At 35.5% G+C, this 15,998-nt stretch overlaps 1 protein-coding gene across 1 annotated transcript in view; it reads right to left on the bottom strand.

Moving 5' to 3' along the window:
* Positions 1-15,634, bottom strand: part of Drep2 (DNA fragmentation factor-related protein 2) — a 351,128-nt gene extending 335,494 nt beyond the window's left edge. Inside the window, exon 1 of the mRNA XM_090391520.1 lies at positions 15,509-15,634. The gene's annotated coding sequence lies outside the window, so the exon portion shown is untranslated. The remainder of the gene's footprint in view (positions 1-15,508) is intronic.
* Positions 15,635-15,998: the final 364 nt, after the last annotated feature.

Below are 15,998 nucleotides of genomic sequence, written 5' to 3' on the forward strand. Positions count from 1 at the left end.
GGTTGCAGAAATTAGTTGATAGGCAGAAAAGGGGAGATATGATTGAGACATTCAAATTGCTGAAGGGTTTCTATAGAATTAATTCAGAGGATATTTTTGAGAACAGGACTGGTGGTGGGAGGACTAGGGGACATCCATGGAAGCTGGGCAAGAGTGTGGTTAGTAAGGGTGTTATAAATGGGTTTTTTACTTTTAGAGTGGTGAATGAGTGGAATAAGCTGCCAGAGTCTGTTGTGGGTGCTATGACAGTGAACGAGTTCAAGGCAAAGTATGATAGATACTGTGTGAATGTCGAATAGTTGTGATGGACATGATGTTTAGGGCCTCCCTTGATGAGTCTAAGGACTCCTTGGAGTTTCCCGTAATAATAATAATAAAAAAATTGTTAGTGAGTCCTTAACTCCCAAGTGATTAATTCATACGAACTAGTTACTTCCTAACTCTTAGGACACAATTAGATATAGCTTCTAGTAAGCTCCCTATGATTAACTTCCATGCACTGCCATTTCCTCCAACATGCATTTTCTCATGTAAAAGCAATGCCTGCCTCCTCAATTTATTATAATCACATGCTTTACTGTTCATATATTCCCCATTGTAGTCAAAGCTCTTAAAGTATTGTCACCTCAAGTCAAATTGCATGATTACTCAACAACTGGGGCATTTATAAATATTCTCAGATACTATTACTAGATCCAATGTTCTTGTACTGCAAGTTCCATCACATACTGCTTAAGGAAGTTATCCATGGATAATTATATAAATTAACTTTTCTTCATCACATACACTTACTCTGCCCTCCACTCTATATCCCCATAGTTGAAATCATTCATAAATGATGGCCCACTTTGTATCTCCAAGATTTTTCTGTCTATGCCGTTCAAAATCAGATAAACCAAGTCTGGAGCAGCCCACAATTGTGTATTTTGTCTGTTTAGCCTCTATCTCACACTAGCCTCAAATCCATTTCCTGTATTACTCATACTACGACCACTATTAGATATTTATATTCTGAATGGATTCAATTCCTCTACATCATCATTAGTACCACCCTCTATCTTCTTTTCTGTCCTCCATGAATAAACTAAACTTCATCACATTCTATTCCCGAGTACTAGGCCAGTCTCACTAATGCCTATAATTTTTGGGCATTTTAGGGTTTTAGGACATCAACTAGAGATAAGAACTCCTTACCATTATTCCTGATGCTTCTGACATTTTACATATATCAACCCACATACATGAGAGGCATCAAGACCTATAACACAACAGTACCATGTTTAGGCATTTCATTAGAAAGATAAAAGGAATCAAATTAACATTTCTTGAAGAACTGAAGGTTGAAATTATTGGGAAAACTGGTATGGGAAAGACTGTTCCAGAGGACACGGATATATGGTACGAAGAAAGAAGAAAAGGAAGAGAAATTAGTTTGGTGAGTTGCGAGTTGAACAATACATGGGTTTAATCAGTAACTGCTCGTGGTTCTACATCATCATCATTGTTGTTGATATTTATTATTATTATAATATGGGCACCTCTATGGAGTCCGAAGCCTCATTAAGGAGAGATCCAATCTATCTATACAATCTATCGTATCTCTCCTTGAACCCATTAACAGACAAAGTACCCACAGCAGAATCTGGCAACCCATTCCACTTATTCACAACTATCCAAGCAAAAAATCTAGTCCTCAAATCCCTACTAACATATCTTTATTCAATCTCCAGGGATGCCCCTTGTCCTGGTCCCTCTAGCCAAGTGCTGAAACATTTGCCCTGCATCACTCCTATACAAACCATTAAGCAACTTAAATGTTTCTATCATATCCCCTCTTTTTCCCCTATCAACCAACTTCAACACTTCCTCAATCTATCTTCATAGGGGACATTCCACAGGCCACTCACATCTTGGTCATTAACCTCTGAATCCTCTTCATGGCTTCCTCATCCCCAAGAAACCCAGGGGACCAGACTTGAGCACAGTAATCCAGATGTGGGCATATCAAGACCTTATAAAGAGGAATAACAACTTCCTTATCTCTACATATTAATGTGTTCTTCAATAGCAAAGTAATCTTATGGACTACCTTAGCAATATGTCCTCTAAACTTTAACTCTCTCTACCACAACCATCCCTAAATCTCTAGCTTCGTCTATTTCCTGGAGTATAGTGCCATCAATGTGATACACAGCTTGTAATCTATTTTTCCCAAAATGCATAACTTTACATTTCTCCACATTAAACTGATACCCATTATCTCTTGCCCATACTGACAACCTATTTAAATAGTCCTGCAAGCTCTCCGCATCACCCTGATTAGCTATTACCCTACCTAATTTTGCATCTCAGCAAACAACTGAATACAGCAATCCCTTGATTAATGCGCCCCCAATTAGTGTGTCATTTTTTTTCAATACCCAAATTTGATTAGTGCACCTCTAAAATTCGATTAGTGCACTTATATACATCTTAAAAATAAATGTTACAGAAAATTTTTGTTCTATACATTTTTTATGGCTAACTATTTTAAAAAATCACTCACCAGGATGAAATAATTTAGTTACCGATTTGAAACATTTTACAAGGTTATTTTTTAATGGCATACTACACTATTTCATGTACACTATGTTCCAAATTTATTGCCAAAATTTATGTTGCCTGCTTTACATAACATTTTGCTCATCATATCTCATGCAATTGTTTTCCGTACTTTATTTTAAATTATTTACTAAACTTTAATCATGAGTAAAAGAATTAGTGAGCAAAAAACAGAAGTGTGAAAATTATTTGAAAAGTAATCTCATTGAAAGAAAAACTTGGAATAATAAAGAAAATGAACAAGGTGAGTCCAGAGCAAAGATAGGACAAGAACACAAAAATGGGTGAATCAACTGCTGAATTCAAAGCTAAAGGTAAGGTTGCTTGAAGTTCATCATGCATGCACTGAAAATCAAAGTATTATAATGACTGAATTACAGAGACTTCTTTTTAAATGGATTGAAGATTGTAACCAAAAACGGATCCCGCTAAACACTGGCCTTATTAAATTAAAAGCATTATCTCTTTGTAACCTCGAAAGAAAGGGCTATCAATGATGGAAAAGAAGAAGAATTCCACATTAGTGCTGGGTGATTTGAGGGTTTCAAAATGAGAAATTAGCTACATAATGTTCTAATCACAATCGAAGCTGCAAGTGCAGTTAAGGAGATATCCAGAAATTTTTAAGAAAATTGTGTAATAAAGGGACTATTGTGATCAACAAATATTTAATGTCTATGAAACCGGCCTTTTTTTTGGAAGCGAATGCCTTCCAAGACTTTTCTAGCCAAATCAGAGATATCTCAGCCTGGTAATAAAGTCACAAAGTCAAATGAAATTACTGCTAGCAATATACAAGCCGTTTGGTAGCACATTCTTCCACATTGTGCAAATGATTTTAGAGGCTTTTCAAATTAATCTAATTAATTAAATCTCATTCTGAGAAATTGAGCGATTCCGACCTACTAAATTTAGATGCACAGCAGGAAGATCCTGAAGAATATGAAGAAAATTTAATCACTGACAAGCCCAAAAAGGTTTCACAGAAACAATTTGAAAATAGTTTTCATACAATTGAAGTTTTTAAAGCAGCAATTCTTAGAGACTCCCTAGTGAAGAGAGAACCAGTAAAATTTGCAGAAAAGGCAATAGGGCGATACCATCAGTTGTAAGAAAAAAAGAAACAGAACGCTCGCCAAACTTCGTTAGCTCAATTCTTTGTTAAGAAGCAGAATAATAAATTTATATTATGAATATGTTTTTATTGTCTTTCAGCTTCATGGTTTTCCTTTATCTAGGCCCTGAGACATACCCTAATTCTTTTATAAAAAAATTAAGGGTCAAAAAAGATCTGAAGAACGAATTATACATTTTCCCATAGGTTATTATATTCGATTAGTGTGTTTTCGATTAATGTGTCTGTTTTAAAGAACGCATTAGGTGCATTAATCAAGGAATTACTGTATTTCCTTTCAGGTTATTTCCTACAGGGTGTTCGGGATAAATTTGACAGTTTCGTAAGGAAAAAGAAAATCTTCTTTGTATCTATTAAATTTAATGAATTGACAAAAAAACATTACAGGCAGAGTTAATTACAATACTATCAACAAGATTTACTCAAAATAACCACCATTAGCATCGATCACAGCTTCAATTCTGCTTCGGAACCTCGAACAAGCTGATGCTACAGTCTCCCTGGGAAGGGCAGCAAAAACTGTTTTAATTTTATCCATTAACTGGGCTTTTGTATTACTGGAAGTGCGATTGGTGTCTTTTTCAACTGCGCCCCATACAAAATAATCCATGGGGTTAAGGTCTGGGGAGTTTGGAGGCCAAACATTTGGACTGGTGAAGTCGTAGAAATTTTCAGACAACCATTTTTGACTTTCCCAGAGGTGTGGCAAGGGGCCGAATCCTGCTGCCATACATACGGCCTACCATTGGCTACCCTTGTTATCCAGGGCTTGACTACAGTTAGCAACTCCACGAACAAAGCCCGAATTCCAATGCCAGGGTTCTTCAACACCTGTTCCTGCAGATTTGCGAGGAATTCTGCTGTACGAACGCAATCAGATCATCTGCTAGGGATCTTTCTTCTTGCTACATCCTCGTAGTCACCATTGCAAGTCTCTAGTTCATGCCTGATTGTTTTTACTGTATTCAGGGAGCATTGGGCAGCAGTCGTAATATCCTTATTTTGATGGCAGGCACGAATCATCATGATACAAGTTATTCTCTTCCACCTGATTCAGGTGGGTTCCAGCTATCCATCCTTTCTGACATCTTGTATATGAATGAAGAAGGGTCCAAACTTTTAAATGAAGAGAAGTGTGTGTTAATACATGTAACTTACGGAAAAATATAATTAATTATAAATATGTCAAATTTATCCCGAACACCCTGTATATCATTTATTATTATTATTATCATTATTCAGAGCTCCATTGTCAAGGAACTCATCGTGAGAGGTCCTTCCTAGAAAACAAAGTCTATCACCACACTCCTTGAATGTTCGTGCTCTCACAACTCTATCAGGCAATGCATTGCATGGTTCAACCACCCTCCATGCAAAGAAATCACTCCTCATCCTCTTGCTCACAGCTTCCTTTTGCAACTTCCAGGGATGGCCCCTTGTCATCACTCCTTCCGGTTGTTCCACCAAGCGAAAGAACTCTCCGGTGTTAACCCTATAACCACATCTCAATAGTTTAAAAGTCTCATTCATATCACCTCTTCTTCTTCTGCCAAACTCTGCAGTCCACATTCCCTCAGCCAATCCTCATAACTAACATTTTACAGTCCTACAACCATCTTTGTTATCTGCCTCTGTACCTTTTCCACAGTTAATTTATCCCCCTTCAAATCTGGGGACCAAATTTGAGAACAATAGTCTAAGTGGTCTGATCAGAGTCTTATACAATAGAACAATAACATCTCTGCAGGTCAGCATCCTTCTGAGTATTGCAGCAATCCTCTGGGTTACCTTCACCACCTTTGCAATATGGTCTCTGAATTTCAGTTTTCTATCAATCAACCCCCCCCCCCAGATCTCGTCTCCCCTACTTCCTCCAGTACAGCTCCTCCAATCGAGTATGCAGCCTCCCATTGATGTATCCCAAACTTCAAGACTTTTGCTGCATTAAACTGATAGCCCCATTCATTCACCAATCTGTCTAGTTTATTCAAATCCTCTTGCAGGGATGCTACATCTGCACTATTACTAACCCTTCCCAGCTTCAAATCATCTGCAAACAACTGAATATCCCTCTGCAATCCATTGAAAATGTCATTGATATATAGGTTAAAACAACAGGTCCCAGTACTGAGCCCTGTGGGAACCCACTTGTAACCTTCTGCTTCCTTGATACTGCCCCACCATACACAACTCTCTGATAACTATCAGAGAGCCAATCCTGAATCCAGTTGACTAACTCAACATCACATCTACACCCATGTGCTGCAACTTAAATATCAGCTTATCATGTGGCACCCTGTCAAATGCCTTTCCCCTCATCAACTGCTCTTGTCACTTTATTATAAAATTATTATTATTAAATCACACCTCCACGGAGTCCAAAGACTCATCGAGGGAAGGCATCTACACTACAACTCTTCATCTCACTACTCCACCAACCTTCATCGTCTAACACCAATGCCATCTATTGCCGAATACCACCACCAGTACTTTCAAGGACAATCACAACATCCATGCCCACGGCGGGATTCAAACCCGCGGCCTTTTGGCTGGAGAGCGGATATAAAGATTAAACAATATAGGTCCCAGTACTGAGCTCTGTGGGACCCCCACTTGTAACCCTCTGCCTCCTTGAAACTGCCCCACCATACACAACTACCTATCGGACAGCCAATCCTGAATCCAGTTGACCAATCTGACATCCAGACCCAGCAACTTAAATATCAGCTTATCATGTGGTACCCTGTCAAATGCCTTCGCCAAGTCTAAGAAAATGGCAGTATATGCTTTTCCCTCATCTAATGCTCTTGTAACTTTATTATAAAAAGCTAGTATATTGCCAAAACAAGGCATCCCCTTCACAAATCCATGTTGACTCTCACAGATAACATTACCCTCATCTGCCCAGTGCTGTATACGGTCCCTCACTAATTTCTCCAAGATCTTTACAACTACTGATGACACACAAACTGGCCTATAATTAGACACTTCCAGTCTGTTACCACCCTTATGCAATGGCACTATCTTACCTTGATTCCATTCCATGGGCACCTTTCCTGCAGCCAGACTTTCATTGAAAAGAAAAGAAAAGTCAAAGGCACTGTCAGTTCCCTAGCACATTCTCTCAAAACTTGTGGTGAAATACCATATAGTCCCACAGCTTTACTAACATCCAGAGTACTCAGAATGTGAAACACACTCTCCTCCTGTACCTCTAAACCTCGAACCTGCTCTATCCCTCTAGTATTAAAATTGACTCCTCCAGGACGAAATACTTCAATAAAGTGTTCATTGAACAATTCCACTATGTCCTCTGCATCAATCACTCTATTCCCATTTTTATCTCACAATATCATTCTTCCACAGTCATTTCTCCTCCTACTGGCCACATAGCTAAAAAATTCCCTAGAATTTTCTTTGGATCTTAGAGTAAATCTCTTATCATATTCCAGTTTCGCTTTCCTTATCATACTAGTCACTCTTCTGGCCTGTGTCTTATATTCTTCATGCATCTTCTCTTCATCTGTCTCCATATATCTCTTCCATAGCCTCTTTTTTGCATGCAATTCCTGTTTAGTATTGTTTGTCATCCACTTTACTCCAAATTGTGTCCTCTTCTTCAGTTGTGGTATACAGCTTACTATTGCTGCTAACAAATATTCTTTCACAATTTCCCATGCACTAATAATATCCCAGCCTTCAAATTCCTCCCTCCATGAAACTTCTCCAAGTTGACGTCTTAGACTATTGTAATCACCTGCCTTATAATTCCACATACGTTCCCGTCTCTTCGATACTCCTGCATGTCTATTCATTTTACAAATCAAAACCATATGGTCACTCTCTCCAGCTGGTGGGAGAGATGTCATCTCAGTTATTATTAACTTTTCTGATGCTATAACCAAATCCAAAACTCTTGAACCTCTTGTTGCCTCTATTACATGTTGCCTAAGACATTTGTCCCTCAAGAATTCTAGAAATTCCATTCCCTTATTGCTACATGCATATTCCTCTCCCCAATTTATACTACTGACTACCTTTTGGGCATGCCCACCAACAGACTAAGCCCCATCCAATTGAAACATCCCATTATTGAATCTCTACCAAACTTTAGAATTGGAATGATGCAGTCCTGTCAGAACCATTCTGCAGGTAATCTCCACATCCTAACATGACAATCAGAGTGAAACATTTGGAAGCATGATTCATCATTCCACACAGAACCCATTTCCAATCATCTACAGTCCAGGACCGGTGTGATACTGGTCCAAACATTTGCCATTGAGGGGGGAAGTGGAGGTAGCTTGTTCACAGCAGCTCTGCCATGATAACCTAATGCATTCAACTCTCTGTAGACAGTCCTGATGCTGACAGATGTCCCTGCAGAGTTTGGCACTGATGACATGTGGGATGCTCAAACATTTCAAGACTGCGTTGATTTCAGTCAGCGAGTGTCGATGACCTCTCAGAGCATTTTCCCGCTGTGGTAGTACTATCAACTTTCCATATACAAATGACATAAGCAATGGTGGATTTCAGTATACTGAGATGGGTAGCAATGTCACAGACAGAAAGACCACTGATGTGGCATCAAACTACCATCCCACACTGGAAGTCTGTCAGTTCAGCTGAACATGGCATCTTGACATCGAGTACAGTGCAAAACATACAGCACATCTCACCATTTATTATCAGACTTATGCAGCTCCCTGAATGTTGCATATGGGCACGTAAGGTGTCCAAATATTTTTGTCAACATAGTGTACATGAAACTATGACAAGTTCAGAAGACAGTTTAGGGCAGTGTCATAGCATAAGAAACTGCAAGGATAGGATGTTATCAGAGCAATGAGAAATTATCAAAGTGTGTTTGAGAATTATATCTAAGATCAGAAGAATAAATCAGATAGATACTAAATGGGTGAGTACCATCATCAAACATAAGCTGCAAAAAAAAAAAAGGAAGTGCTGTGGAAAGAATAGAAAGAAAAATGTGTGACATCAATATATTTCCCCCCAAGATGGATAAAGCACTAGTACCCATTAGACAACTGAGAACACATAGGTTCAAAGTTAGCTCATTATCTGACTTTGATAAAAGAAAACTATATCAGCAAAAAATAAATGAAAAATTACAGCAACTACCCTCAGATGAATCTATTAATGAAGTAGAATTAATGAATGAGTGGAATCAGATCTTCAACATTTTAGGAGATTTAGCCCAAGAAATCTTGGGAATGGAAAAGCAATGGAAGAGAAAAAAAAAGCCTTCGTAACTGGGACGCAGATCAGGAAAATCATAAATGAAAAAAGGAAGGCCTATAAAAAATGGTTAAGCACAAACAAAAAAGACTAAAATAGAGGATGAAATTGAATACAAACACAAAAGAGCAGTAGCAAAAAGAGAAACACATAAAAGACACAGAGATCAATGGAACAATTTTGTTACCAATTTAGAAACAATTTAGAAAATAATATTGATAAACCTCAAACACAAATATATAAATTTATAAGACAAATGAATAATAGCCTTAGAGAATCAATCAAGATCAATACCATACCATACCTTTGATCTAACAGATATGCTTAGGTGTTGACAGTTATTCATGACTTATTTTTAACAGTATTAACAACACCAATTAACAGCATACATTTCCTAGGAAATGTGTTTTTACATTATGGAAAATACCTAAGAATAGCAATCTGAACTTCCCCCACCTTTGCAACGAGTTGTCCGGTATTGTACTATGTACTAGGGTCACTTGCATTGGCTAACGCTAGTGTCGCCGATACTTTATAGTTTACTATATTCGGCAAGAAACTCTCTGATTCCAATCTTTGAGTTTCTTATTCGGTTTTAAATACTATGTGGGATTTAATATCCCCTTAATTTAAGTAATGTTTTCATTGCCGAAATGAAGCTTATTAGCTCTTTATACTTAAGTAACCAAATTAACTATTTTATAAAAAGATGTTTTATTAACTTACTTATATTTTACTGAATTTCAAATCGGCATCTTCAGATCACAACTGAGCATGTATACACAATAGTGAGTAAGTGAAACAATACAACTGTAATGGACAAAATATCTAAAGTCCTATTTTGGCACCCTCTAATGTTGTTAAAAAAAATTACAGCTATGTGGGAGTTGCTCTTAAGATAACAGTCTCAAAAATTGTTGGCAAATTAATGCAACCATATTTGTTCAGGTTAGGAGAATTCTTCATAGCCATGGCTGACTCAAAAAATAATCTTTAAGATCTGTAATGATCTCTAAATAATTCAGAGTTGCTAAAAATAACTCTGATCCACTTGCTAGAAATTGAAGGATAAACTTCACCCCTCTAGTACACCCTGGAGTGTATGAAGTTCCTTGTGAGTGTGATTTGGCCTACTATTGGCAGACAGGAAGATCTGTTAACATCTGCCACCATCATTATGGCAAGTCAGGATTGGCAGACCATGCTTTTGGACACCGCCTCACACAGGATTAGATGAAAGAAAACTAATGTGATATTTAGAAGTCATTACAGATCTAAAAGATTATTTTTGTCAGCCATGGCTATGAAGAATTCTCCTAACCTGAACAAATATTGTTGCATTAATTTGCCAAAAATTTGGGAGATTGGTGTCTTAAGAGCAACTCCCACATAGCTGTATTTTTTTTTTTTACAACATCAGAGGGCACTAAAATAGAACTTTAGATCTTTTGTCTGTTACAATTGCATTGTTTCACTTCTTGTCACATATACATGCTGTGTTATGCTCTAATGATGCTGATTTTAAATTCAGCAAAATATAAAAAAAGTTAATAATACATCTTTTTATAAAATAGTTTGTTTGGTTGTTAATACCATTAAAATTAAGTCATGAACCATACCTTTGGAGGAATGAATTGAATACTATAAAGGATTATGGACAATTGATCACAACCCACTCTCAGAACCATTATCTACAAAAAATTCAACTGCCTCTTTTACTCTTGAAGATTTAGAGTCAACACTTAAACAATGCAAGAAGGCAATATTAATGAATATCAGAACTAAAGAGGCATTAGCCTTTTAAATACCAGATATAAAATATATTCATGTCTTTTAAAGACTAAATTACGCAAATATTATGAAAATATTTTGGAGAGGAACAGAACAGTTCCCATAAAGACAAATTTTTCACCAACGCCTTTTTCACTCTCAAGCTTCTGATAGAAAAATGAAGAGAATTCAATTTAGAGACCCATATATTATTCAATTATTATAAAAAGAGGCTTTTGATAAAGTCAATCGTAATAAGCTACTGGAAATGTTAAGAGATGACAACATTCCTAACCAGTTAATTAAAGCAATTTTCAATATATATATATATATATATATATATATATATATATATATATACACATATAAAACCAAATTAAAATAAAGATAGCTGCACAAAAATCTAAATCACAGAACAAATGCATGTGTCTCACAAGGATATAGTCTATCACCACTCTTCTTTAATATTTATATTAATAACATTATAAGAAAGTGGAGGGGAAACACAACCAGCTTTAGCATTCAAAATGATTGCACCAACATTGATACAATATTTGCTTCTAATTGAAGATAATGAAGATTCACTACAGTGAGCAGTCTTTACATAAAATGGAACAGCAAAAACATACAATATGGAAATCTCCATTTCCAAAACCAAAGTCATGGCATTTAAAGGCATATTCCAATTAAAAGCAAAATTTGCAAAGATGATATTATAGAACAAGTTAATACATTCAAATATCTAGCCTACAACTTAACTTATGAAAGAGAGAAGGACATGCAATATAAAATAACTAATTATATAGGAATAACAAAAACTATTAATCAGATATTCAATCCAAATTTAATAAGCAAGAAAACAAGAATAAGAATCCATAACTCAATAGCAAGACCTATTCTAACATATGGTTCAGGAGCCTGGACCATAACTCAAGCAGATAGAAAAAGACATAAGTTCTGAAATGAGATTCATGCACAAAACAGCTAGATACAACAAACTAAGAAATGGTGATATTTTAAAGGAACTTAAGGTCTTCCCAAAGAGAAACAGAAATATCAACCTCAAGGGAGAAGAAATAGAGGACGGCCTTTGAAAAGATAGGAAGAGACCATAACAGGACACCAGGCCTTTAAACTGGAAAGGAAGAAGGAGAAGTATGTGAATAATCATTATCTAGATCTCCCAGCTTGATGTGAAATCAACTACTTTCTATATATATGAGTAACTCAGTCATGAAAATCTTTTCATGTGAGAACTTTTGCTTCCGTACACTTGGAAGAAATAAAGATGAAAACAAAAATTATTTTGCCAAGTATACTATACTTTCTACAAAAAAAAAAAAAAAAAAAAAGTTACTTCTGAGAAAAAATTATGTTGTAGCAACTTTTAATTCATCTCACTTGCATTTTGTGTATTGTTGTAAACATGGAATATACGAATATCAGGGTCATTGCAATATTCGACACACTGTACTCCTGTTATTAAACCAAACATTTATTTAACAAAATACAGGCCTTCAGTATAATCTTCATTCTGCCTTATAACTGTGTCCAAAATTTGAGTAAGTCTTGTATTCCTGTCAGTGCACTTTTTTTTTGTTGATATGTTTGATAAGGAAGGTCGTCACTTCAGCAAAAAATCTGATCAATGGTAACGAAGCATTTTCCACACAATGGTGCTTTCAACTCATTGACCAGATCAAAGTCTATGAAACTTATGTCAAGGCTATAACGGACAGGGGAATCCATATTTTTCCATAAGATCAGATATTTCATGAGAAAGAGGTTGCCTTGCATTATTGTGCAAAATGAGGTAACATCAGGTCTCAAACAGATGTGTTCTCTATTTCTAATTTCAAGTCTTATTTCATGAAACAAGAACACTAGAAACAGCAAATGAATACATGATATCTACTCTTTCACTTTCTTAGTGAAAGTCAAAACACTTACACATCATTCCACTAAAAGCACATATGTGGGGTGCATATTGAAATGACCTTTGTAAAAGAAAGTAGGATACAAGAACTTCTTCCAAATGTGCTTATGATAATTTGACCCAACATATTCTGAAGAATATAGTAACTATAAAAAGTTTGAACAATATACTTATTCCATAGCCTAAGAACTTCAAGCATGTGCAAATTCTAATAAAGAAAATTATAAGAAGCTTATAATTATGTAAAGAGCTATATTAATCACTATTAGAATTTCTGAAAAAAAATTACTAATTAAAAATGTAAATGTTCTCAATCTCACACACACGAACAAGTTACAAAAGTGGGTGTGACTTTTGAACAGTTAATAACTTTTAAGTGAAATGTTTTTTTAAAAGAGGGCATGTTGGATTTTTTTGGTCAAAAGTACAAGTAATGTGAGAATTGCATAAAATAAAAGTCCACAGAGTCCTGGGACCATTGCTGTTTCAATCTTTGTCAATGATATTGTCACATGACTACAGAGAGAGAGAGAGATGTTTAGTTGCTTGCAGATGAAGTGAAGCTTGGAAGGGTTATTAGTAATAGTGCTGATGTTTTGGCTTTTCAAGGGGATTTGAATAAATTGGAAATGCATGGGGATTTCAGTTTAATGAAACTAAATGTAAGGTTTTAAAATTCGGGATTTACAGAAGCAATGCTTCATGCTCACTTGGTGGAGTTATACTGGAAGAAGTGAAGAAAGCATTGCGATGACAATGGAAACAGATTTAAAGTTCTGGGGACATATTGCAAAGGAGTGAAGACATTTCAGAAAACTACAGCAATGTTGAGGAGAACATTGACCACAAGAGATAAAAGTGTGCTAGTCCCATTGTATAAAGTTTCTGATCAGACCACATCTGGATTCTGTGCTCAGATCTGGTCACTAGGATATGAAGTATCCTTGGATGTAGAGATGAATAACAAAAATTATGTCAGGACTGTACAACGTTGATTATGAGGATAGATTGAGGGCATGCAGACTGCAGAGTTTGTTGGATCAAAAGCAAAAAAAAAAGGGGGGGGGGGATATGGTCCAGACATTTAAGCTGTTGAAGGATTATTAACATATTGACAATGAAAGGAACAAGGACAAGAGGCCATACCTGAAAGTTGCAAAAGGAGGTGATGGGTAAAAGGTAAGTTGTTTTGCATGAAGGGTGGTAGAAGTATGGAATGCATTGCAAGTTCACCTAAGAAGGTGGTGAACTTGCAGACTGTGAATGATTTTAAGGAGTGGTATGATAGACTTTGTGTTCACTAGTGTTGATCTTCCTCGATGAGTCTTGCGACTCTATGGGGATCAGGAAAATAATAATATTCCTAAGATAATTTCTAAAATCATCTAAATAACATGTGATTCTTAATGTAAAGATTTACTTCATATATCATTTCTTAATGCAATTATATTAATGACTGAAATAAAGCATGGGTTAAAACCTGAAATTTCTATCAATCTCTGACTCTCTGGAGGTGCCTTTATAATAAAATATATAAGAGCTTCATGGTAATCAAAACAAGGTAATTCACTATGGAACAGTTTTTTTTTTCCTAACTTCAAAATTTCAACAAAATGTATTATTATTATTATTATGAGAATGCAATAAGTTTTTATTATTTCATTAGATCAAAAAAATGAATTCCATATGTAAAAAATTAACTGCTGAACAAATGGGCATCTTTAAATAAATATATGCATATGCACATACATACATTACTAGACTGCCTCCATGTAAAACTTACACTTTTGTCTCTAACATATAAATAAGAAGACAAATGGTATCTACTATAATTACATAAGTTAAAAAAATATGAAAATTTAAAAACAAGTACTTTAATTTTTATCATTTTTGAAACCTTGTGCAAAAATTCAAATGTTTCTTTTCCATTTAAAAACTTTTTTTTACTGATCTATTATAATCTCAAATTACTGGCATTTATGAGACTGTATAGCTAAACTTGAAAAAATATACAGAAAATGATATTTTCATTATTTGTATGATTTAACATATACATGTGATCAGGCAAATTATCGGCAAATTGTCCTACTTCTATTGAATATGTAGAGCTAATTTTAATGCTGTATTATATATACCATATATATGTCTCTTTCTCACTCTCTCACACACACGACCACATTTACTTCTTTATTTTTCTCCTTAAAAATAAACGGTTTAATTAAGGTTCAGCGGCTGCTCGTGTGTGTATATATATATATGTTAAAGATACCAAGCTTTTTAAACCTGGTTTTATTCCATTTCCCAAGTAAGCAAACAGACAAGTCAAGTTTACGCCTGCAAGTGTGTATATATATATATACACACACACACACACTGAAACCGTCACTTTACTACTACTATCGTTTTCTACCTGTGGCGTATACTAATAACGTGCGAAAAACTCGTTACAATAATAATATCTCCAGTGATTCCGGATGAATATAATTTAATGCTTCGTAGAGATAAATTTCACTAGCCAATGCTCAAGAATTACAATGATATTATAATAAAAAAAATAATACAACAGCCATATTTCGCTATAGTATACCGCTGTTGGGTAAGATAAAGATGTTTAGTGCAGTTGAATCCATCATACAAGAGAAAATTAGCTGCAGCAAAATTATATCCTAGTACATTGATGTAGATCATTTTCGTAGATAACTAACTATATTGGTTCATAATTCATTTCGGTAAGACGAAAGAAACACTTCATTTGATTTTAATTGTCAAAGTTAAATAAAATATGTTTAATCACAGAAACTTACCGCAGTCGTCATTATTTCATTATTTACTTTTGAATGTTTCAGAATTCGAGGTTCTACTTCCTATTCCTAATATCAAAATTTATCTCACTCATTTGTCTACTTTAACCGGACCCACCTGCCCTTCGCCCCCAACTTGATAACCTGCACTCTCGATCAACATCCATAATCGCCGAAAGGGGCCAGCACTGTTCCGTAGCTGTAGTAAGCGGAACTACAGGAAGCAGTTTTCTTACTTCACTAACGTCAAGAAAGGATACGATGAAGATGGGAAAAAGAAAAAGAAAACTAAAATATTTCCCCTCAAGCAAAATGGTACTACTGTTGCTTTATGTGTGTGTGTGTGTGTATATATATATATATTTTTTTTTTTTTTTTTTTTTTTTTCAAAATTCATTTTTACTCGGTTGGAATATTATGAAAAAGCTTTAATGACTGATACCGAGAGATAAAAAGATGACATTATATATTTGAAAAGATACTACTAGTACAC

The sequence above is a fragment of the Typopeltis vanoorti genome, chromosome 4, assembly GCF_054136105.1.
Source record: "Typopeltis vanoorti isolate ZY-2024b chromosome 4, IOZ_Tvanoo_1.0, whole genome shotgun sequence".
Classification (NCBI taxonomy): Eukaryota; Metazoa; Arthropoda; class Arachnida; order Uropygi; family Thelyphonidae; genus Typopeltis; species Typopeltis vanoorti.